Source organism: Perca fluviatilis, chromosome 22 (genome assembly GCF_010015445.1).
Source record: "Perca fluviatilis chromosome 22, GENO_Pfluv_1.0, whole genome shotgun sequence".
In the NCBI taxonomy this organism is placed as follows: domain Eukaryota; kingdom Metazoa; phylum Chordata; class Actinopteri; order Perciformes; family Percidae; genus Perca; species Perca fluviatilis.
In genome coordinates, this window is record NC_053133.1 from 2,066,567 (window position 1) to 2,093,315 (window position 26,749).

Sequence of the window (26,749 nt, forward strand, 5' to 3'; positions counted from 1 at the left end):
GAAAACGGAGGCCCAGGTCAGTGTCTTTAAAATGAAACATCCCACAATAAAAGAGGATTAGGTCATTAGAATCCACCTGAAATGTCTAAAACCCACTGACTGTAAACATTCAGGAGGTTGAGGCGCCGCGACATTTAGCTCCGACTGACACTTTACGCCTGGATGCTGATGACTGAGGAGATGTGCGAACTTAGGAGACTGGGGCAGCAGTTGAACAGGTCAGAGTTGTAACGCCGGACAGAGGAGCCCGGAGGCCAGCCAAAGGAAATACAAAAACGCCCGTGGTGGATGCAGTTATAAAGATTACAGTCACAAACTGTTAATATATCTCCAAGCGTTTTCGTTATCGCGCCACCACATGCCTCAGGAGGCAGCGCAGATACAAGCCACCGCAGCATGATGACCTGCTGACCTGTGTCAACAGATAAACATACCCTCACACGCTGGATGAATGCACTTATGGTTGCAAATTCAGATGCCTTTAGCAACATTGTATTCACCTGGCCTGTGAAGACCTTCACAATGACCAGCCATGTTCCAAACTTTGCTGAATAAACGGCAAAGTGAGGTAGCTGAGGACAAAATGTTGCTGAGTATATCAGTAAAATGCCAGATTAGGGGAAACATTTATGGAAGTATCATCCTAATGTGTGATATTTTTCATCTCTGTAATCTTCCCTTTTCTGTCAAGCGCCATACGCTCCTTTAAACAAATCTAATTGTAAATGCCTTTTCTGTGTGGTATTTTACCTCAGAAAATAAAGCACATGATACAGCTCATTATAAATGTTGCAGCTGTTTCTTTCGGTGCAAAGTATGGCCAAAAAAGTTTCCAATTAAAGTTTAGAGGTTCCACTCAGTCACTGATGAAAAGTGGAAAGTCTGGACATAGACAAACAGTGATGTTTCAATATGGCTCTTACTTTTATGAGAGCTCCTGGCACTTTCAGAAGGTGACCCCTTTCAGATCGCTGCAGCATTTTAAAGCAATCAGTGCCCACTTGACACCAGGCCCCACCAGTCGAATATTTTCTTAGCTGTGGCAACATATTATGCATGGTCACTTCTAAAGCTTTCAGAAGGGGTCACTGTATGAATGCATGGTTAGGTAGAGGCAGTTGCGCGCAGTCCATTAACTTCAGAGAAACCCGTAGGACAGCCAGAGTGGCATTTCGATGGAGGTTGTTCACCTTGACCATACCGTGCTTTGTATTCCCAAAGGACCTGCAATGCTGAATCCACAGAGTAAAAAATGATCTGCCTTGTCTGCTAAAATTCCCTGTCATATATTCCCAGTGGTTGCTCGCTGCTTACCGCTACAGATTTAATACAGAGAGAGACAAGGTTAGGAGTCGAAACTCACTTTTTAATTACCGTGAGCCTTCACCATTCTCCAGAGTTGCATTGGCAAGCAGAAACCAATCTGTCTCCTAAGTTAACTGGGAGGGGGACAGAAGTACTGTACAAATAATATAACAATGCTTTCAGCAGCTTTTGTCAGCTGGATCCATTCAACAGTTGCAATGAATTTAATGAGGAGTTTTCACACCCTTAGATACTTCTCAAACCACTCCTGAGTTATAATCAACAGCTGAGATATGGATTGAGCTTCAAACGTGGTTTGTATGGACATTTTGAAGCTTTACATGAAGTCCACGCACTTCTAATCCCACGCGATTATGGCTAAAGAACAAGGGAGAGAGAGATCTGATTCAAAGCCAGGTTCTCTACATACTAGCTGTTTCTCAATGTCAAGGAAGGATCCTTCGAAGCCAGAATTTGGAGGATGCTACGTCATCGACGTCCGTCGAAGGACCGTTCCAATGTCGAGGATCCTCCGAATCCCACCAAGGACTGAGTCCTTCGTTCGGAGAAATCCCCATAGACGGCAAAGGATGCATATGTGTATCCTTCGCGCTCCCATATCACCCACAATCCCTTGCGCGCGGCTTTGCCGGCTTGTTTAAAAAAATTAAATGGCGGACCTAAGCGGGAGTTGGAGCGGTATCGCTGACGGCGAAATAATCATTTAAATGTAAGTATCTTTAGTGTTTGCCGTACATATGTTATCACCGTTAATGTTTTAAATCAATGTAAAGCTTAACGCTTTAATGCTGGTACGGATTGCTTTAGTAATTAGGTAGATACAACCGAGCTAACGTTAAGCTAACTGACCCTATCATTAACATTAGGCTGTTAGCTAGCTAGCGGTCTTTTGTGCCATTTGTGTTTTTAAAGTTTAATGTCCGGTGGCATTTTCATCTCTTTTATATGTTGTTGCTCCTATATGCGTAACGTTAGCAGAGATTTAGAAATGTGTGTGTTTACCAGTTGTAGCTGCAGGGTGGTAGGTAACGCTGCAATTTATTTACTTCACTATCAACGTTACATGAAGGCTAAAATGTATGAGTAACTTCCCATGTAAAAAGTATAACGTTCAATATAACGTTACGTTATAGCATTCATAATGGTAAACATATTTTTCTTGTGTTTGCTGTCTTTTAACAGGGACAAACTGAGGCTGTCACTGAGGATGGGAAAGCAAAAGACAAGCAGGGAGACAAGAGGCCAAAGAGAGATGAATAGCTAGATTATTTGCTAAAGCCTTTTAGAGATTGGCATTCTGAAAATAAATGCATTAAATTAACTGGTTTGTCTGTGTCATTACGTTTTTGGGTGTGTATATAATATAAACTGTTTTTCAATGTCTATTTCTAACTGAATAATTATATTCAGATGGTACCTGTTTCAATAACTTGTAAGGTATAGAAGCTCTAAAAAGAAATTAACGAAACGTGTATCTTTTATTATAACATTTATTCAAACATTACTATATACTGTACACAATATTCAACATGAAGCGATGACCAGACTCAGCTGCTGATGATGGTGTTTCCAGACTGCAGACAGAAGGAGAAAGCTTTAGGTTAGTCCAGTAGTTATCCAACCTGTCCTGGTAAGATTAGAATTGTATCACAAATATATTTAAGCATACTGTAATGTTAAAGTACTTAATGTAACTGTGTAGTGGTCTTCATGATGGTCTTAACTGACAACTGTTGACCATTTAACACACTTACACCTAGCTACCTTTACTGTGTTAGTGGGTGTTTATCAATGGTGTTGTTATGACTTTTCATATGTTGGATGTAGCCTTGTAGCTTGTGTGTCTATAGTACTATTTAACCTTTCTCACTTGCAGTTTACTGCATATCATGCTGCCTGTGGTAGGTCATTAACTGGTAGTGTTTACCTTGTAGTCGCTGATCATATTTTGCACTGCATTTGTTTGAAAGCTAGAAGCTACTGGACAATGAGCTAATGTTACATGCAGTAAACTACAAGCTATTGTAAACAGCTACTGTAAGCTTAATGTAATTAAGATTAATTAATGCAATTCTCCTTACCAATTCTCCTTACCAGTTAAGTGTTATGACAACTACAAACATGAACTCCCACGATTTTTTAATTTTATTGACATGGGATAAATAAGAAAACGACCATTGCTTACATTAAAGCCTATCAGTGTCGGTAACGTTGCCTACCTTAGCACGTTGCGTCAAAGTTGCCGACAGAATATTCTCCTCCTGCAAGCAGACTGACGCTGATTCACCTTCTCAACAAAAAAATTGAACTTCACAGTTCCACATCCATTTCGCATTGACATTTTGTCCAGTGTTTTGAAATGCAGCGCGGAAGTGAAGGCGGCGAAACATTTTCGATGACGCAAGCACGCAATGACGTGCACTTGCTAGCCTGTTCCAATGTACATGCTCTCCGAATGCTCAGGAGGAGTCTGGCCTAGCCTCTGAAGGATCCTTCCTTGGAAGGACTAGTCCTACCAAGGAAGGATCCTTGACATTGAGAAACAGCTAATGAGTTGAAAATAGGATAGCTTCCATGCTGCCTCCAGTTACCGACATGCTGAAGTTAATGTTGATCCATGCAATACATCCAACACCTGAAGATGTGTGTGGCACATTCACAGAGAAGATTCCTGCTGTAATGGCTGCCAGAGAGAGAGAAATCATAACTTGAGCAAACAAGGCTGTTCACAGGCTTGTTTCTCCAAGCCCGCAAGAAAAAAGCTGCGTTGTGTCAAAGGGGGTTTGAGCAGCCGCGGCCATGACATACAGAACAGACCTGAGAGCCACGGAGGCAGGAATACCAGATTAGAGTGCTGTGTGAGAGTTTGCATGCAGTGTGTATGCCTCACTGCATGAACAACCACACAACTGTGCTTGTGTGAATTTTAATGTGTGTGTGAGAGAGAGCGAGAGAGCAAGAGACAAAGAAAGAGCATTGATCCAACTCTAGGTGTGAGACTGAGTGGAAGGTAGAACAGTGTGAGAGCAATTTGGAGTGTGGTGCAGCAACACAAAAAACCCTACCAGCTTTAATTAACTGGCAGGTCACCAAATTTACACTACCATGGTGTGTGTGGTGTGTGTGTGTGTGTGTGTGTGAGAGTGTGTGTGTTTGTGTCATTAAATAACGGGAAAGCAAAGAAACAAATAGTGTGTTTTATCAGCAACGGCTGGTCTAATGGCTCTGCTTTAGTGCTGCAAAGATTAATCGATTAGTTGTTTTGATAATCGATTATTCAGTTTGAGTAATTTTTTATGAAAAAATAAATAAGTTGATTCCATCTTTTTACTGTAAATGTAAGTATTGTTCTAGTTTCTTCACTCCTCTATGACAGTAAACTGAATATCTTTTTATATCTATTTGTCATTTTCATTCATTATCTTGGGCTTTGGTAAAAAAAACTAATCAACATGTTTTACCATTTTCTGCCATTTTACAGACCAACAACTTAACAATTAATTGAGAAATAATCGACAATGAAAATAATTGTTAGTCGCAGCCTAGTCTCGCATTGCCAGACCTTCCTCCACAGCACACATGCTCTGGTTTATTGGCATTTCTTTAAACCAATCACAATCGTCTTGGGCGGCGCTAAGTGCCGGAGGCAGGTACGGTGCCTCGGGAAGGAACTTGTTTTGGTGGAACATGTGCACGTAGGGAGGCGAGCTCTGGAATTAAAATGGCTGTCGAGTGTGGGATGAGAATTTTACTCAAAAATAAAGATAAATATAATTTGATTGTCAGTTCTAGCTCGGAGGATTTTTCCTGAATCCACCGGAGCTTAGAATGCCAACAAAGAAAGTGGAAGGTGAGGGACATCCGGCAGAAAATGAGGGACATCCGGCGGCACCAGAACAATCCCATAAATGAAACGTCGGTGATAAAGACTAGTCGCAGCCCTACTCAGCTTGCTATGAGTCGTGTAGCCAAGTAACTTCCTGTCAAATAGCACTATGGTGGCCAGCTGGAGTGAGGACAGGTCTTGGAAATCAGTCATAAAATAACCAGAATGTTTAGTGTGACTCTGGGAACCAAAGTGACTGCAATCAAAAGTCACGTTCTTGTGTTTACAGCCCAGCAGAAAAAAAAACAAGTTATGAAATGTCGCACAAGCTATCCAACTCTGTCTCAACGTTTACTTGATATTTAACTTTTGCCACAAGTTCACCATTTCTGTGGAAAAATAACAGAAAAGTTGACAAGTTGAGTTTGGTTTGCACATGACTTACAAGTAGACATTACCTCGTCCTAAAGAAGAAAAGCAAAAACATTTGGTTAAGAAGATAGCAAGGGAAAAATAGGAATAATTTACTACTACTTTTCAACTCAGCTCTGAAGAGAAACCCGTTACATCTTCCAGCCAATAAGACTACAATAGCCATGGCTCAGTCAGAGGAGTGAACAAAGCCAGCCTAACTTTGTCTCGAGTTTTACCTCACCCACAAACATCTAAGAGAAGCCGTTTGAACTCTCATATAACATTTCTGAATGTCGGTTGTCTCTTCACATGCATGTACTCCCAAGCATACCAACACACTAAAGAGAAACACACAGTGGCAAGAGGTTGGTTTAATCCCTCTTTTAAAGCAAAGGTCGGCTTCTTCTCCCTAACACAGCCCAGCTCAGAAGAAGGGAGTGATCACTTTGAAAAGCTGAAGAGGGAGATTCAATCTGGCCGTAGGTTCTCCCACTCTCTTTTTTGTTGTTGTTAGTCTGTCTTCCTCCCCCCTCATACGCACTTGCACACATTTACAAAAGACAACCAACAGCGAGGAAATGCTCATCATCACATGCACACAAACACACAAAGTAGTCAGAGAGAAATAGAGACAAAAAGCCAATTTGCCTAATCAGGACTTAAAGGAGAAATAGAGTTGGGGAGATAAATACGATTGTGCTAAGGCAAATTTGAACAGCAGTCAACAAAGAGCTTTAATGTCTTTGATCTAACAGGGAATCAATATCTCACGGCCCAACTTGTAGAGTAGAGGAAACCAGGGAAGGATGAATTGAAGCAGATAGAGACATCTGCATCAGAGAAAAGCTGCAGAATTATATGATCCTCTATTATTTTCTTCACACCCAGCTTAGATTTAAGACATTTATGATTTAATAAATACCCCTGCTTCTTCATGACAAAAACAACTCCTTTGAGGAGGGTTTTGTGGCCCTCTGGCCCATTGTTACCTGCTGCTATTTAGCAGTCCCTGCACAAGACTCTTCTTGAATCTGAAAAAGGCCACATGGGAAAAGCTAGAAATGCAAAGCAATAAAACCCTCCGGGCTGCTGATTAAAATGCTACAAGCTAAAATAACTGCAAAGGACAATGTAAAAAAGAAAGAATAAAAAATAATTCTTAAAGGAATATTTCACCGCTGGAAAGCTGAATATATCTTTAAATTGGGTCACTTATGTAGTAGAAATGTGACATTTTTTTTTAAATTGGTGCCTTCTAGGCCGAGAAAAGCCAGAAAATGTGTTTTGGTCTTATATGGATGAAAAACACCAAATCCCAGAATGCACCTGCTTCGTTGCTTTGAGTCCACTCCCAAGCCACGCCTACCGCTTGACAGACCGACAGAGGCATTCAACTCAACTCAAGCGTGTTTTATTGTCATTTCAACCATATACACGAAACAACGTTTCATCGTGACTCAAGTGGTGTTACACATTTAACATATATAAAAACGACATTATATAAAAACGACATTATATAAAAACGACATTATATAAAAACGACATTATATAAAAACGACATACGAAACAGGCTACATTTAGTACACACACTTTATAGGCTCCGTAAAGTTCAGCTAACGCATACTAGCATTAGCGCTTGGTGGGCTGTAAACACCGAGCAAAAAAACAGGGGGGGGTTTTTTTGTATTTTAGAATGGTCGGCATTTAACAGTCACAAACTCCACCAGCAGTTAGCAGTTAAATGGATACAAATCACCACATTTCTGCACCACTCGGTGTTAACACAGCCCACCTCTTTTACCTGGCGACAGAGCATCTCTAGCTCGGAGGGCTAGCAGGCCTGGTAGCTGGACAGTCCGGTACACTATTCAGGCATGTTTCCACAACAACAAAAACACAGCAGTCTCTGAACTCACGTTGGGAGTGTTGTTGAAGTTAGATGTAGTCCAGTTTGTGGTCTAAATGAGCAGACACTTGCAAGCAGGATCCGTAAAGTTCAGCTAACGCATACTAGCATTGGTGTAGCTAAACACGGAGTATAAACACAGGCGTGAATTAGCGTGGAATGTCGAATGGTCGGCATTTAACAGTCACAAGCTCCACCAGCAGTTAGCAGTAGCTAGTTGGATTTTATTTCTACACCAGCCCACCTCCACGGGCCGGCGAGAGCAGCCTGGTAGCTGGATAGTCCTGGTTCCGGTACACTGTTGTTCAGGCATGTTTCCACAACAACAAAAACACAGCAGTCACTGAACTCACGTTGGGATTTTCGTTGAAGGAGGATGTAGTCCAGCTTGTTGTTTAATGAGCAGACACTTGCAAGCAGGACAGGTGGACAGCTAGCGTTAGCTTTCCACCTAGCCGATGAGGATGTCCCCTAGCCGGCTAGCGGCATTGAGCGACACCGCTGGTCTCCGTCAGGCGAGCTCGCGCAGGTGCGCCGTATTGCGTCTGTAATAACGTTTCCTCCATATTCTCCGATCTGTACCGATGTATCCCGGTGGTACACACGTCCGGTAGTTTGAATGCAGATAATTGTTGTAAATGTTTTCTGCTGAAAACCGAAAAGCCTGTTTAGCGAAGATTCAAGATGGCTGACAGTCGTTTTCATTCGGAATACCTCGGCCAGACTGCAGTCCAACCCCTGTGGGTGTGTTGAAAACATACAGGAAGTAGATCCTACTACTGGCTGTAGTCCTTTGCCTCTGGCCCAAAAATCTTCCAATGACGCAAAAATCGTCATTTTACGACATCGGAAGATTTTTTCCAGGCCCCAAATGCAGAAATCTCTCGTCTCAGGGGGACATGAGGGAGGGAGGCACGGTCATTCAGAAATACTATCGGGTTTCTACTGATACAAAGCTGAATGCTAAATCGGTGAAGTATCCCTTTAAGGGTGGGTGTTGCTGAGCATACATGATTTCTGCCACTTTGGCGTCTTATATAAGTCGACATAGCACATTACTTTTTTCATTACTATTCGTGATAATATAAAACAGAAATGATGCAAGAAACAAGCCTTTCTAAATGTATGGTAATGTTCTGATTATAGCCATGAACTGCTGATGTAGACTTCTTGATCCCCATCAACTCAAAAAAATGTTCCCTAAAATGTCTGACCTTGACTACACTGAGTTGTATCTGTGCAGAGTTTGTCACTAGAGATGTTTATTTTCCCCATCTGTCTATGCACTTCCATACATCTGATATTCAAAAGTAAAGTACCCCGGCCAAGCTAGATTTGGTACGTCACAGATTCGAAAGCCAATCACTGTCTAATGGGCCATAATAAATATTATTAAATCAGTATTTTGACATACTTGTAAATGTGTCTGGAGGGGGACTTTGAATATACAGATAAATGGGAAAAAGCCTTTTAAAGAAGCGCTGAGTATTTTTCTTTGCTGGTCCCGAGTAATCCTCATCTGGATGCACACTCTTTGGGCCTGTCTTCGAAAAGAATACCAAAAGGGTCATCTCTCTGGTCATCGACTGTAGCCATGCCAGCTGTGAGCTGTTTCCTTCGTCGAGCTCAGTGACGCCTACGGTCCTTGCTTTGACAGCGAGCGGTATGTCAGTCCTCCCTGTACAACGGCAAATTGCTTTGTTTTGGTGTAGAAGTCGGTGCCTGTGTGTATGGGTATCTCAGTTTATTCATGTTAAAGCAACAATACAGAGATTTTCAACCAAATCTCTATCTATCTGAACGAGGGGTATGGTAGAATTTATTTTGACCGAACCAAATGGGGATTGTTGGAAAAGTGGAAAGACTCACTAAGATGGATTTTGCTGAGTTTTATTTTGTTTCTGTCCGGCTTAAATTAAGTGTATTTTAGGTCATTTATCTAGTCTTTGTTCGGAGAAAGACACAATATTGAATTCAGAAGGTGTTTGAAAGTTGTATTTTTCGCGCGTGCGTGTGTGTGTGTGTGTGTGTATACGTGTGTGTGTCTTCCAGTTAAAAGGGCATGTAGAGTTCTCACACAGCGCTGAATGTCACTAGGTTAAGCCAGGAAGTCTCTTTCACCTCACTCCTCTCCATGTAGAGCTGAAAGTCAAGACATTTTCTTTTCATCTTTTCCTCTCTTTCCTTTTTCCCACCTGCAGACTAAAGGAATCTCTCTTAATACCTTCTTTTTCTCCATGACTGCATACCTCACCTGCACCTCTACTTACACCCCTACCTACCTTACAACCATCTGACCCATCTTCTCTCCCTACTTACTCTACCCACCGCCATACTTCCCTACATTTTCCTCATCTACTTTTCTTTTTCTATTCCCCACTTTACCTGCCTTCTTGCTTTCTGTTTTTGGGAAGGGACCCTTTAACTCGCCCCCTGCAGAAATCAAACCCCAAGGACATTCCTCTTTCTCTTACTCATTTTCCCTCCGTCTCTCTCATTCCTATGCAATTATTTTATTCTATCCTTTTTTTCCCCTCTATATCCTCTGCATAGGCATGCACATTTTAAGCATTGTCATTAGCTGATAGTTGGTGCAGCAACAATCAATAATCAATCACTAATAATTTATGAAATACGTTGGACATTTTTCCATAAGAAACCGTTTTAACCACTGACATGACTTATTCGACACAAAATCAGAGTATTGGCTAACATTACATTAGGAGTTAAAAGAACAAGTAAAAAGTGAACTCCAAGTTACTTGAATTGTAAACTAAATAACACTAAATAATGACTTCATTTGAAATTGCGGTGCTCCCTTCTGCAGACCTGATCGACATGATGGACTGAATTGTTGTTCACTATAGCTAACGTTAGCCCACCTGGACGGCTGTACAAACTCATTTTTCTACAGTCTGCCGCTAAACGCTGGAGAAGAAGAAGAACGCAGACCAGCACAGAGAATAGCGCCTCATCTCTGTCAGCCTCTGGCTTTACCGTACATCTCTACAGCGACGGCTTCCCCGACTTCACCTGGAGCTCCCTAAACAGAACGTAAGTCTGTTTCTCTCTGCCACTGTCTGTCACAGCCTAACGTTAGCTGTGTGAAACGGCAGAGGGAAACCTACTTGCTGTCTGGGAGTTAAAGGTGAACTCATGGAGGACATTACCGTTTGCTAGCTGTGTGGCAATGCTGGGCTTCAAAGCAGCGGGCTGTGGGCCAGAAGACTGACCCTTTTTTCCCCCAGATTATTGTTACATGTAAATCATGCTCTCCTTGCCCCCTCCACGCCACACCAAAACAGTGACTAAATAAAACTAAATACACACTGAAGAAAATCATCGAGCCACTGCATCGGTTTAAGGTGCTAGTTTAGCGTTAGCACCAAAACACCAAACAACAACTCCATCATGAGTTTATTAACAGGACTGACTCAGTGAACAGAGCGAGGCATGCTGGGACTTTTTTCTTGCTCTGACGCAGTGAGGTGTGTTTGTTTTACAGTTTGTGCTGTCCTGCTGGGGGTCAACCCACACTAAGAGGCTCCACCTAGTGGTGCAACTGTATGCTACAGCAAATCGACACATTTTCTGACAATTCGTCACTTCTGCATTATCAGTTAATATATTTTTTAATTGGTTAAATTATTATAACGGCTATAAACTGATAATCGATTCATCATTGATATCTCTACCTCTGCATAATATCCTCTAAGTCATGGCTCCATGCCTCTTCCTAACTTATACAGTAGATGTTGTTGATAATACTGGCAGTGTACCAACGTTGTGCTATCATGCAGCCCTAATTGCATCTCTTTTCAGATGTCATTCACCATTAAAGTTGCAAGAGCGGTAGACCATTTTTTACTGTAAAAAAATGGGTTATAATTGGATGTACACATGAAAAGGGATTACAAATAGTTGTGTAACAAATCAAAAAGAGGGCTAGAGAGAAAAGTTCAAACGCAGCTTACTTCCTCACCTCTGCACAGCTGGCCAATCAGTGTAAAAGTCTGTTTGAATGGGGAATTTCCTATTTCAGAAATTATCAGACACAGCAACCCCCATCCAACATCCATAATGTTTTGGAGGAAGGGGGTTTCTGAAGCTATTCGACCATCCAACTGTATGAGCACTTATGAAGGAGCATTCAAAGTCATATGGTGACTGGAGTAGCTTGGGCTCCAGTTCCTTTCTTAGCTTTCTTTAGGACACCCTGACTGTCACCGTATCACTGTCATTTATTTGCAGTTTTGCTTCAATCAATCACAAGTAGCTTCTAAAACCTAAAAGTTAATGAACCTGGAACCAGAATCTTTCATTCATTAAAAAAGTTAAAAATATAAAATGACCCATGCTTGCATTACAAAGCAGCAAACTCATAGGGAGGAGGTTGGGGTGGATGGATAGCTGTACAAAGTGGTTAACTTTAAAAACATTAAATGCATTAACAGCTTTCTTTTTTGTTTTGGTGTGTGGACTTTTCTAGGGACAAAGTTGCAGGTCTCAGCAGAGCTGCTAGACACTTCCTGCCAGCAACAATCAGCACCTCCTGCCCTCTTTATTTGCTGAGAGAGAAGGGGCGAAAAAATGACAGTAACCAAGAACACCATCATCACCCTGCAGGAGGGAGGGAGGACAATGACGGAGGAAGAGAGAAGACATAGCGGGAGAGGAAGTCGAAAGGGAGAAAATACGAGTGAGAGAGAGGTTTGAGATGGAAGAAATGGAGAAAGAGGAGAGTGCGAGTAAGACCCAATACGTGAAGGCAGGCTTTTACCCAATGGGGAGTGACGGCTATCAAAATGTGTGAGTGTGCAGGCGAGCATGTGTGAATGGCGTATAATGTGCCATTAACAAGATTTGTTCTACACCACAAGAAAGCCACGTACTATACTACACACACATTAGAGTGTGTGTTTGTATTCCCATACAGATGGTGGGTGTCACACAAAGTGTCATTCACTACTGTTATTCTATTTTGATGTAGCATCCCGCTGGTTGCAGAAAAGAGTTCCAATTACTTAAAGAGCTTGAGTGTGTTTGATGCTCGCCACACCTTGGAGGTTTCACACTGCATATGTTGTTGAAAATCAGATAAATACATTCAACTTCATGAGTTTCTTTGGTCTCCGTGGAGTGTTTGGACTCACAGTGACTAAATCTTGTTTCAGAGAATGCATTAGTATTGGATAAAGTAAGGAAAGTGAATGGCTCACCATCTGGATGTGGTTTCAGACACAGTACTTCTCCATCCAGCTAAGAAAATACTGGATTTCTACTCAGAGCATTGATTTCTCAACCACTTTTAAAATGCTCAGTCTCAATCTGGGTTCCCTGTAAAATGCTTTGCTTTTTGATGTTGTTTTGAGGGTAATTTTGGTTCTCAGCCACAGCTTGGTGTCTGTCCCATGCAAATATCAGTCAGTAAAAGCAGTTCTAATTTAGACATTGTTGTAATGATACAGCACATAGCCAATTTTGGTAATTGTGTGGAGGTATTTTCCCACCTTCGGAAGACCAGCATGAGCTAAATGGGTTGAAAGGAAACACCAGATTCAGTTTTCGAATGTTTGAAACATACTTAAAAAGTAGCTTCTCTGGAGACAATTTAGAACACTTTTTTTGGCAGTTCATAATATCGAGAGGCAAGTGGGGAGGCTGGGGAGTGCCAAGCTCTACACACACAACTCAGGGGTATGCCTGGTGGATTGCTCTGAACCTGGACAATGGCAGCAGGTGTCTGCTGGCCAGAGCCACCCACAGTCCCATTACTGGGACACAGTGCCTGTGTGTTTGTGTATATGTGGATGCGCATGGCCATTTGTGTGCTGTGTAAGGGATCCAGGGGACTATAGAGTTGCTACTGTACTTTGGGTTCATCTCGCCCCTGTGTCCACGAAAACACCCCAGGCACCTTCCACTAGGGTTGGGTACAGAAACCCGGTGCCAATATGACATTTAAGACCGCCATCCACCGGACTAAATGACAACGCAGATTTCGTGCCACTTAGATGACTGCGCTTAAAAAAGCAGCAGGTAACGTTAGCATACCGTAAGCTAGTAGTTGGCTTAAACATGGTTAAAATGCTTAAAGCTAAACAGTCTACACTGTGGCTGTATTTCACCCGAAAAGATTCCAACACAGGGAGGTGCAACAGTCTGCAGCTAAAGACACAGAGTAGACTAGTTGCACTTTTCGAGACACCATGGCCACTGCCGGAGTCGAAGATGTCAGAGAATCAACACCAACGGGACTTTATGGGGCATTCAAGTTCACCTCGTAAAGTCATGGTGCAACTCGGCTGCTGTTGTAAAGTACCCTTCTGCCATCTAGTGTTTCTTCTTTGTTGTTTAACAGCAATTGACTGGTAAAATGTATTACATTTTAAATAAATTATTAAAATTTGAACATATGGCCTAAGCAATGAACAAGCCATGCTTTAATGTTGCTGAACGCCGTTTCTTGGTCTTTTTTTTAATCGTGCAGATCCACCTGACCGTGCGACGCTTCTGTCGCGCCGCACTCCACTTTATTCCTATGGGTGACGTCAAGCAACTTTAATGCACCTGCAAAGCATCCCGGGAAGGCGGCGCTGCATTTGAAAAAAAAGCTGCACGTCAAAAAGCTGGCCGATGCCCATCTTTATGCAAATGGCTTGCATTGTTTGTATAGGCTATTCATATTTTCTTATACTGTTAAATACATTCTTAAAATGGTTGTACATTTGTGAGAAACACTTAACACAAGTTAAAACGAACTATGAGCTGCAAACTGACATTTTAAATGAAACGCCCACACACGTCTGAACGAGGGGAGGCATTGCTACACCACGCTTCAGTCTGTTTCGCAAAAGTGGATCTGCACGGTAAGCATTGGTTCAGTCATCGTTGTAGCACTGGTATCGCGAAAAAACCAAAACAATACCCAACCCTACCTGCCACCAAGATTTGCTAGCTTCTGCAAAAACACATCTGCTACGAGGAGATGGAAACAGAAACAATCATTTTGCCAACCACAGCCCCTTGTGCACAGTAGCAGCCATTTCAAATGATCAAAGTGCAGTGAATTTCCCTCAGACACCACTGTTTGGATTTACTATGCAAAGCCTGGGGGTCTTCAGAGAAATAGGTAAGAACCCAGTCCAGCTGTCTCTGCAAGATGGTGAACTGTGACACATTCTGCATGACCATCTGCCTCACTTTGGTATGCATTTGAATTCACTTCCATTACATGTGCAAGTACTTTTAAGATTTTTTGCCAAGAAAAGCTCTAGGGTTTTTATTCATTAGTTACTGAAACACACACTGCCTAAACTGTTTTTTCTTCCTAGCTTTTGTTTTGCTTTCTAAAGTAGAGAAAATAAAAGGTACAGCACCTACCAAGGGCAGGACGGATGGTTAAGTACTTTACTAATTACTAGGGTCAACTGGCTGATAATCCACTGCAATATTCAGCAGATCAGAATTTTTTTTTTTTCAATTGAAGATAAAATAAATTGTGCTATTTTGGCTCTGATGCAGCCACCTCTGTCTGTGGTCACTGGTCACCACTCTGTAGTTTCGTTCAATGTCCCGCCCACAGCACTATCTGATAGGCTATTAGCCTATCAATACTAATCAAGACTACTGTGCTTCTGAAGGTCAAAGACGAATGCAGACTGGAGTTGCTCCTGTATGTCGAATGTAAGCCAGCAGATTTAGCTGAAGTTGACATAAACATTACAAACCTACTGTATACGAATTTGCAAAAACACCCAGTGTTTCCACTGGTTACATTTTTGCCGTCACAGCAAAAAAATAAAACAAAAAGTTACGCAAGTACGAGAACTGCAAGGAAAGGAAGAGGGAGTGAGACAGCCCCTGGACGGGGGTGAGAGATGTGACTCATGACCAGATCATCACAGTTTATAAAAATAGAGCGCAGTGAGGATACAGGATTACTGAATATCGGCTGATAAGGATCGGTGGCCACTGAATCGGGGCATCCCTAACAGCAACGGCTTTCACAAGTTCACCTGGAACTCCCAAACCGCAAGTAGAGAGTAGAGAGTAGAGCCCAACGTTAGCTACGATAGCTGACATTAGCTACAGTTTTTCCAGTGGATCTCTGCCAGACAAGCTTAATCTGAGTTCAGTTAACTTTAACCAGCCTGGTTCTTTGTGAAATAGAAAATGCAGAGAGAAACAGACTTAAAATACTTGCTGTTTGGGGGTTCTCGGTGAACTCATGGAAGACCTTTCCTAGCTGTGTGATGATGGCCAGTAAATGGCATATGTTCTATGTCCTAAGCGAGAAGCTTATGTTACTGGTAGAGACAAAGCTTGATGCTCTGAGGCAACAGAAAAGGCAACAGCAGAACACCACAAGCCTCTCACTCACAATGTATATCACAGGCCACAGAAACTAATTCAGAAGGCACAGCATACAGGAATTCTGGCAGAAAGTAAGATGAAAATATGTAAAAATAAGATGTCTCTAACAGTGCTCTGCCTCTAATGTTGACTGGTTGTTTTTGTAATTTAAAATAATAATCTAATAGTAGTAGGAACTCTTATGAATTTGAACTGAAATCATCAAGCCCATGACCAAAAGCTAGTGTACATTTTTCTCCAGGTGCCAGCACACCCCTCACATTGACCGCGGTCAGCTGAACTGAGCCAGCTGTTTACCTTCAACCTTCAGGACTCTCCCTCCCACAGTCTCAGAGCACTTTAATCGTGTGCCAACCTGCCAATTGCCAAGCTGCAAAGCATACCGCCGGAGGCCCACCATCACTGCCTGCCCTTGGGTCATGGAGTGATGCAGAGATACAAGCCCCTGACGGGTGTCCTGTTACTGGAGTGAATTCATGAGGACAGCTTGGAGGGTCAGTGGAGCTCTGGTCCATTAACAAAGTCCCATGTCAGGGTTGCATATGGGCCATCAGTATCATATATAACATCCACATATAAATACACACACACACACACACACACACACACACACACACATATATATACATATACTACCGGTCAAAAGTTTGGGGTCACTTGGAAATTTCCATTCCACTCCATTATAGACAGAATACCAGCTGATCTGAGTGGGTGGCTGATCTTTAATGCAATATCTACATTGCCCATTATCAGCAACCATTCATCCAATGTTCCAAAGGCACATTCTGTTTACTAATCTAAAAGGCTAACTGAGAAAACATTGGAGAACCCTTTTGCAATTATGTAAGCACATAATGTAATCTGAAAACTGCTGCCTTGGTTAAAAAAACAATGCAACTGATCTCAGCTGGTATTCTGTCTATAATGGAGTGGAATGGAAATCTCTAAGTGACCCCAAACCTTTTACAGTATATATATATATATATATATATATATATATATATATATATATATATATATATATATATATATATACAGTGGCACTCACAAGTTTATGAACCCATGACTAAAAAGAGGAATAAAAAATCGTCTTTTGGAAATTGATCTTAATGCCTTAATTAAAAAAATGAGGAAAAATCCAACCTATAAGGACACCAATTTTCTTTGTGAATGAATAATGTATCGTCAATAAATAAATGTTCTTCTTAAAATACAGGGGGCAAAAGTAAGTACACCCTTATGTTAAATTCCCATAGAGGCAGGCAGATGTTTATTTTTAAAGGCCAGTATTTCATGGATCCAGGATACTATGCATCCTGATAAAGTTCCCTTATATAACACAAGATGCAGTAACACACACATACATGCTTGATAGTCTCTGCCTTCATAGTCTCGCATTGCCAGACCTTCCTCCACAGCGCTGCAAAGGAGGGAATTACTGGAATTGTTGGAATTGTTGGGGCTTTGTAAATTATAGAGTGTGGTCTAGACCTACTCTATCTGTAAAGTGTCTCGAGATAACTTATGTTATGATTTGATACTATAAATAAAATTGAATTTAATTGAATTGAAGGTCTGGCTAGTCCACACAACATTCCTGGATAGGAGAAAAACGTGCTCTGGTTTACTGGCATTTCTTTAAACCAATCACAATCATCCTGGGCATCGTTACAGTAAGCGCCGGACGCAGTGCCACTGCAAAATAGCCTCGGGAAGGAACTTGTTTTGGTGGAACATGTGCACGTAGGGAGTCGAGCTCTGGAATTAAAATGGCTGTCGAGTGTGTGATGAGAATTTTACAAAAAAAAAAAAAAAGACAAACATAATTTGATTGTTGGTTCTAGCTCGTTGGATTTTTCCAGAATCAACCGGAGTTTAGAATGCCAACACAAAGAAAGTGGAAGGTGACGGACATCCAGTTGAAAATGAGGGACATCTGGCGTAACCTCTGGCGGCACTAGAACTCCCGTAAATAAAAGGTCGTCGATATAGACTAGTGCCTTCTGAACTGTCTCATTCTGACAAGACTCCCATTGGGACTGAGTTGAAGGGTGGAGGAGAGGCAGAGGAGAGAACATTAATGGTGAGATGACATTATGATGGAGGAGGAGATGAAGCCAGAAGGCAGACAGAGATTGACAGCTGCTGATCTCTAACGAAAGAGCCAAGACAGATGATCTGACAAAGTTTCAACAGTGAGAAAAGAAAAGTTTCTAGTGATCATTCATGGATATTGTCTCTGCAATTTTCCCCAAACTCTGTGGACTGGCTTGAACCACACAACATATGTTGCGTAGAGAGTCAGCTTTGGTGGCACAACAGTTTTAGACGGGGAGCCCTGGAAACAGTGATGCTTAGGAACACAAATAACAAGTAGGGAAATTAAGGCAGACAAGCTGGCAGCTCCAGCACTCTAGACTAATGCTGCAAGCTGTTATTTAATGTTTTTTTCACAACACCAATTGCTTTTATCCACTTTTTAATTTCAACTGGCTATAGAAAGAATTTATCATAATGTGGTCAATTAAGTAATATTACACGAGTAGGGGTGTAAGAAAAAATCAATACACTTGAATATCGCGATATTTTATTTTGCAATACTGTATCGATTTTCAAAAAGGCAATATCAATTTTTATTTTTATTTTTTTTACGTCGAAAAAATATTCATGTAGGACAGTGGTTCACGTTTATGTTGTGTTACCTTACCGCTAGATGGCTATGCTGAGACACACCACTAAGACCACGTGTCCTTGACTTAACAGTGCTTAACAGTGCCTAACAGTGTATTGTATTGTATCCAAGCAATTGAAAAAAGTGTTAGAGTTTTGAAAAATGTGCATTTTGATCATTGGTTGTGAGTTTTGTGTTATGAAAAATGACGTCAATGTTCTGAAATTAGTGCCAAAGTGATTGTAAAAAAAACTGTAAATATTAGCTCACTAAGAACCTGTGAACCACAATCCCAAACTGGCAGTTTGATTTTCTGTGTACTGAATTGTACCTAAAGTAAACATCTTTGACTTTTATGCATATCATGTCTTTTTTTTAAATATTAGTTTTTCTAAAATTATACTTTAATAAAATCCCAATATATCGCCTTACGCACAATATCGAAATATATTGCAATATATTGAATCGTGACCCATGTATCGTGATACGTATCATATCGCCAGATTCTTTCCAATACACAGCTCTATACACGAGAGGTTACCAACAACATAAAAAGTTCCAATCAAAATGTATTCATAATGTGGGCAATTTTTTTTCCATGGACAGATTTAGCTTTGTACATCTGCAACATTTTCATGCAACACACGCAGCTATTTTTAAGATAGCGTCGAGTCACAGGCACAGCTGATCCAAACATTTCCAGTAAAAGTTAACTTCAGAGCATTGCAACAAATAAGTTGTTTATTCGGATGCATGAATACAAATGTTTCAAAAACTGTTTTTTAATTCAACTCGGTAATGTTGACAGAGACATGGTGCGGTAATATTTTAAGTGATGTGCCAAGTGTGCTCAAATAGCTCTGCGTGTGCTGTCATGCTGATTTGAGTATGTTCTAAATGTCTAGTTGACCAATCAGACTGCCTGGTCGGATCTACTTGTTATCTGCCAAGCAAGGATTGTGCTGAGAAAGCAACCCCATATATTTTTACCAGCTGCAAAGAATCAACAAAGACAACCAAATTAGTCGCCAACTAATTTAATTGTCGATTAGTTGGCGACTAGTCGTTGCCCGACGAAGGTAGTGACACATCTTTTCACATCAGCATTTCACTATTAACATGGCCAAAAAGGTTGTGAATCACAACATTTGCAAAGCTGACCTTGCCGGGCGTGGGAGGGAGAACATCAGTTATGCTGGAGCATCTGAAGATTAGCTCTCGTCTCGGTAAGCTAGTTAGCTGTTAAAAGTCATGTTACTTCCCATTATATTGAGCTGTCGGCTTTGTCTTCTACAACATAAAAATAATATTAATGTAATTACTATTTTTAGATTCTTTTTGGAAAGCTGCTAAAAACGTACTTGAAATTGCCTCCACCTGGTTGCCATTGTAGCTTTCCAACAAGGGTTACAGTGCGGTCTGAGCAAGAGCGCCCCTGGCCAGATTTGACATTTCGGCAGCATTTTAGACCAAAACATTCAAGCTGCCCAAACTATGCAATGAACAAATCACAAGTAAAGTTCACAAGTAAAAAATACCCTGTTTGGCTTCCCTCCCATTGTCCCTGAACATGAATCTTCTAGGAATTCCATGACATTTTCAATTCATTGAATTATTTCTCTTCAAACACAGGTCACACGACTTCTCATATTCATCTTTGACTTTCTCCCTGAGAGTGTTTGCTTTGTTAGAATTAAACATTTTAACAGTAAGTAGTTACAATTCAAACTGTGACCCATGATGGAAATAACAGGCACACTGTGGGTGAGTTTTGTTGGTCTTACAACACACACACACACACACACACACACACACACACACACACACACACACACACACACACACACACACACACACATATTGGTGCAATTACCTAACATCTTCCTGGCACCTGTCTGATTACAAAAAAAGATCCAACAGATGGAAACACTGCAAAGAATATGGGATTTTGTGATTATAGCTAACAAACACTGAGCATGTAGTGGCAGAGTGGTATCCAACAGATGCATAGCAACATGTGCACACACACACACACACACACACACACACACACACACACACACACACACACACACACACACACACACACACACACACACACACAGTTTCGCTCAAAGTCAACAGTCAGGCAAAAGCAGCCAGATGCTGTCTTATTAAACCCTCACTCTGTACAACACAGTCTCTCTTTTTTTTTTTTTTTTTTTTTTTTTTTTTTTTTTTTTTTTTTTTTTTTCTCTCTCTCCATCAATACAGGCCAGCCAATAACAGACTGTGAAAACAGCAGCCCTTTGAATATTGCACAGTAGCCCTGTGCAATATGAATGCTAATTGTCTACAAGCTCTCTTCTCACACACACATACATACACCCTGAGGAGAGGAGATATGTGTGGCTGCTTGTATGACCTTCAATTGGTTTCATGTCATTACTGTGCATAATGAGAGCTACTAATGCTGCTTCATGCCTTCAGGGAGGGATGGATAGGACAGATGGGAAGAAGCTGAACACTGGGCGGTGGTTTCTCTGACTTTTACACTGATGTGATGGGAGGACGATGACAGCTGACAGGGCATGAGGATGTGGTGGAAGTTTTTTAAAAGCTAATTAAGACAGAAAATGTAACAGGGAACAAGTCAGAAGCAAAATGACAGACAGAGACAGAGAGGCAGATGCAAAGAGAGGAGGTGTGGGAATAAACACGATAAAGTGAGACAAAGGGATGGGGCAATGGGGGGGGTGATAAAAATGAGATGAATGTTACATCTGTTCTCGGAGACAAGGTGGTGGGGACAGACAGAAAGAAAAGGGAGTTAAAGGTAAACAGGGAGTAATTTTTGGTTATTCCACTAGGGAAAACCAAGATATTGACATTAGAGCTGGGTAATAAATCGATTTTATTAATTAATTGGAATTTATGGTTTACAACAATGTTGAAAAATAAAAGTCGCTTTTAACTTTAACTTGGGTAATTGCTGTACGGAACCCCCTGAGCTCCCGTAGTTCATAGTAACGTAGTGTCAGTCATGTGTCCGTGTTTTCGTTCCGGTGCTCTGCACAGAGCAGACACCCGCACGCCAGCTAACTCTGCCATGCTTTCATGGTTAACGGAACAGAAAATGAGCAGAACAAAGTCGTGCTGTGCTTTCCTACACTGTGAATGAAGCATTAAGTTGTTTGATTTTACTCATTTAGCGGCTGCCTGGCTGGCTTGTCTCCGCCGAAAAGCCGCATCACCAGCATAGCTCCGTGGTTACTGACGCCAAAGTTGTTAACGTGGCAAACAATGCACATAGGCTGGTAATTTTCACCATTTTTATTTTTAAATGATAATAATAATAATAATGATAATGATAATAAATTGGGTATGAAAAATATCGGAGATGTTTTTTAGGCCATATTGCCCAGCCCTAATGGAAGTATAGCAGCTTTAAATCCAAAATATTTGCTCTGCATTATTGTGCATTACCACTGCCACAGCTGAGACTCAACATAGTGATGTTATCTCAACATGCAAGGAAGATTCAACTCACATCCTGTTTTAATCTGATTAGCTGGGAAATTCAAATTTAGTCTCTTTCTGAGAGAGGATACATTCTACTACATACAGACTACAGCCCATTGTATTCTCATTTGAAGAGCACTTTGAATAATCACAATAAGATTTTTGTTATTTCCATAAAACAAATGATTGTTAAATTTAAAATATAAATTGGAGGTAGTTATAGAAATAGAGCACAACAAACACGTGTGAGAAATGTTTGCCATTCCTTTCCTTTGCCAACTCCTTTTTAATGGGAAATTTCAAAAATGAATACCAAAAGAGCAAAGGCTTCCCTTGGGTCATTTCAAAGTGAAGTCATTTCAAAGTGAAGCCCAGACTTCTGACAAGAGGAATGTTCCTCTGTGAGTGAATTCAGCACCAAGGACAGAGGCAGAGTTGATGTGGAGAGAACAAACCAACTGGTCTCAGTGAGCCATTCAGCCTGAAAAGAGAGTTAACCCGAACATACCACACTCACAACTGAGGCAGCTGCTCCTACTCAGCACTGACAGCACATCCCTAAATAGACACTTTACCTGAACAAGGACAATTTAGCCATCAGTTCTACCACGTGTAGTAAAGAGTGGGATCTACTGCATTTGTGACCTTGTAGTGTGTTTAGATGTGTATGTAGCATTAAAACATAATCCTAATTTTTGTTGTTTGTAATCTCTGCTGTGTCTCTTTCCAGGAAACTAAACTAAAAATAAAATCAAAAAAACAAAGACATCAAGCACATTCACAAATGTTAAACAAAGCAGGTTGGTTTTTCATAATCATCATCATCCTATTTTCTACATCCTCTCAGCTATCTTAGCATTTCTTTTTATATTTAAAATATCCAATTTAAAAACCTGAGTGCTTGTGTTTTACACAACAGACTTTGGGCAGTATCCCCATGCTGGTATGTACGGTGTACTACTACTAACCTCCTAACAACCATGACTAGGGAGAATTACCAGAATCAGCAAATACAATAGTAGAATAGTACAACCTGCGGTGCAAATCATGACGCAATTCTCACCCCATAAAGCTTAATGCAGCACCAGACTGAAGACGAGACATTCCAAAACACCATCTTACAGATATTTAGCTCAGAAAAAACAGACTGAAGATAGAAACACTGGTCACGGCAGTCAGATACAGGTACAACACGGCTGGAACGGCTATCTAAACTTACATATATGCACCCATAAATTTATGGGTGCATATGTAATTATGTACACTACGGGTCAAAAGTTTTAGAACACCCCCATTTTTTTAGTTTTTTATTGAAATTTTAGCAGTTCAAGTCCAATGAATAGCTTGAAATGGTACAAAGGTAAGTGGTGAACTGCCTGAGGTTAAAAAAAAAAGTAAGGTTACCCAAAACTAAAAAATAATGTACATTTCAGAATTTTACAAAAAGGCCTTTTTCAGGGAACAAGAAATGGGTTAACAACATAAAGCTGTTCTGCAGCAATGGGGGTTGATCAAGCTTTGAACGTTGGTGCTACCAGTTCCCACAGGTGTTCCAACTTGTCTGGATTACTTACAACCCCCTCTGTTTGTCTAAAAGTATTGTTGGAACACACTGTGGTACCGTACCCACGTGAGCATTATTTGAACAGTATTTTACTGCAGAAAGTAGTGTGTTGCTATAAAAATGGCGGGAAAAAGGCAATTAACAATGGAAGAAAGACAGACCATCATAACACTTAAGAATGTTGGTCTTTCCTACAGAGAAATTGCGAAGAAAGTCAAGGTGTCAGTGAGTACAGTATTCTTCCCCATCAAAAGGACATGGTGAAGAATGGACAAGGACAAACATGGAGGAGGAAGCGTGATGGTCTGGGGCTGTTTTGCTGGATCCAGGGTCGGTGATTTGTACAGAGTGAAAGGCACCCTGAACCAAAACGGCTACCACAGCATTTTGCAGTGCCATGCAGTACCCTCTGGTATGCGCCTAGTTGGTCAGGGGTTCATCCTACAGCAAGATAACGACCCAAAACATAAGTCCAAGCTATGCCAGAACTACCTTAGCAAAAAAGAACAAGATGGTAAGCTTAAAAACATGGAGCGGCCAGCACAGTCACCAGACTTAAACCCCATTGAGCTGGTTTGGGATGAACTGGACAGAAAAGTGAAAGCAAAGCAACCTACAAGTGCCACACATTTATGGGAACTTCTGCAACAGAGTTGGGAAGACCTTTCTGAAGAATATTTCATTTCCGTTGTAGAAAGAATGCCACGAGTGTGTTCATCTGCCAAAGGGGGCTACTTTGATGAGTCAAAAATGTAGAATACATTTTGGTTTATAAATTGATTCCATGATTTCTTTTTTAACTTAAATTGTTCATTTGTTCTATTCTTTCATTTCAGAGTACAATAAGACATTGAACTGCATGAATTTCAACAAAAACCTGGAAAAATTGGGGTATTCTAAAACTTTTGACCAGTAGTGTATATTTATTAGACTTTCTATTTAAACCAATGTCAATTCTGCTTTTAATTCACTTCTTTAACTGTGAGCATTAATTAAATAAACTCAAACTCATTTTATCACTGGCAAAATCAAAAGCATTCCCACAACCCATTAAAGAGAAAAGCCATGCAGTGACGGTATATGATCCAATAAGTTTCCCCCTACACTTTGTACTAAATGACCTCTTGATGGGAGCCATCTCAATATATTGGTTGAGATACTAATGTAGGGCCCACAGTTCAGTCAATTTCCAGTCCCAGTCTAAACACACTCACCAGAGCCGCTGTGTCAACATTGAGTTATTTGCACAGATGATATGTATGGCACCAAACTCAATTACATGCACTCACAACAAATGGTACTTAAGCGATGATGGCGATATAACCGGGCTTAGGTTCCCAGGCAAACATGGGAGTCCATTTCAGGTAAATATCGGCTGTTTGACGAAGATCTTTGAGCAAATCCACTGTGTTCTTTATTAAACCTGGATTTCAGTGGAGTGATTTCAATGACAATGTGGCTCAGGGGTCGAGCAGCTATATTGATATGGTCAAATATAATCACATAGAGTACACACGACTGAAAGGCTTATTCTGTATCAATAGGTAGATGGATATTAATGCCATGATGTGTTTCGTGTTAACTAAACCATAAAACAACCACTCCATTATCTCAGCATTGTTTTCCTTTTTCTTTTTGTCATGAAAGACGGGTTCATACCACCTACTCTGATCACCTAACAACAGAAGTTTAAATTAGCTGGTGACTCAGTGAGCCTCTACAATCCCTCTGTGGTTTTGATGGCAGTCTTATGTGGAGCTGCTGGCAATGAGACACGTCTCATTATGTGGAAAATCACATTGGCCCAGCCGATGTCATGCCAGGCAATAAGACAGTCGAGTCGTCTTTCAATGCAATTTAAACGTCTACGAGACAATTGGAAACAACAGTGGCACTTCAGAGATCACGACAAGAGTAGAGCAAATTGGACAGTTGGCTTTTCAAGTCTGTATCGAATGCTTTTTAAGTTTTAATGTGCCCATGGAGGGGAGGGAAGAGGCAGTTCAGAAAAATACTTCACAGCACACGTCTTGTCCACACACCCATAATCTCCTCCTGGAGACATGAGTATAAAAACCGTACATACACACTGTACATATTTTCTGTTCATTAAAATATTCTATTCTATTCTATTATTTAACCATTCCCCTTGCTATCACTTCTCACCTGCTAAAAGTAAGAGAATGGGTGAGAAAACATCATTAAAAACCAAGAGCAAAAAGATATCCCCACACTAAAGGCAAATGATAAACCATCATTAGAGGAAGCGGCCGTCCTGCAAATAGAGCTGGCTTCAACTAGCATGACGACCCAAAATTCTATCCTGACCAAGATCAGAACGACAAAAAAAAACAAAAAACAGAGGAGCCGCCAGTGCCTAAATGATTCATCTGCTGTGAAATATTAAGAAGCTGTAAATCAGGGTGGAGAGAAGGAGGAGTAGACCTGTAACTTAAACTGAACTGCTCTTGGCTAATTAAGAACAGAGGGAGAGAGAGAGAGAGAGAGAGAGAGAGAGGAAGAGAGACTGACCGACAGAAGGACAAAATATGAGAACAAAGCAAGAAAGAAGAAGTTGACACATGGATAATGAGGTGCAGAGGAGAATAAGGAAGAGCAATGACAAAGAAAAAATGCTAAGAAAAAATGAAGGCAAAGAGATGATATTTTGGGTACCTTCAGTTTTTAGTTTAGTTTAGGCTAAATCCTGAGGAAAGGGGCTGAACAGGGATGCACAGGATGGTCTCAATTAGATTTGTTTATGAGAATAATATTTGTGAATGTTTTCACACGTCTCTTATTACAGTTTACATATCAATCAGTGTAGCTGGTGTTATGACCTCTCATCCTTGGGTTTACATTTCGGTTTGTTCGGCTATAGTGGCGATCACTTTTCATACCCAGTTCTTCCTCTAATAATTCCAAATACGTCTCTTTTGCTGCCACTGGAAGCATGGGGGTTTTGTTCTGGGTAAGACCTACAAGACAATGTTTTTTTAGTATAGGAAATGTCAGAGCTCCCTTTAATTTGCTTTCTCAATTATATCATTTTGCAGAAGCGACCAGGAATAATGAATTTAACACTGTCAAGGATTGCTCTTAATTGCGTTATAAAAGCTTGTTAAAACGGTCGCACTATCTCTCCTACCCAAACACCTTCCCTGG

The 26,749-nt window shown here is 40.9% G+C and overlaps 1 protein-coding gene and 2 long non-coding RNA genes across 5 annotated transcripts in view; 1 reads left to right on the plus strand and 2 right to left on the minus strand.

The window, feature by feature from the left end:
• Nucleotides 1-26,749, minus strand: part of kcnh2b (potassium voltage-gated channel, subfamily H (eag-related), member 2b) — a 378,618-nt gene that overhangs the window by 243,524 nt on the left and 108,345 nt on the right. The window lies entirely within an intron of this gene.
• LOC120552171 lies at nt 1,743-2,647 on the plus strand. The gene is made up of 2 exons (XR_005637967.1): nt 1,743-2,035; nt 2,509-2,647. It is a non-coding gene; the product is annotated as an uncharacterized LOC120552171 (long non-coding RNA).
• On the minus strand, nt 2,799-3,852 carry LOC120552173. Its single transcript, XR_005637969.1, has 2 exons — nt 3,546-3,852; nt 2,799-2,900 (listed from the first exon to the last, which is right to left on the minus strand). It is a non-coding gene; the product is annotated as an uncharacterized LOC120552173 (long non-coding RNA).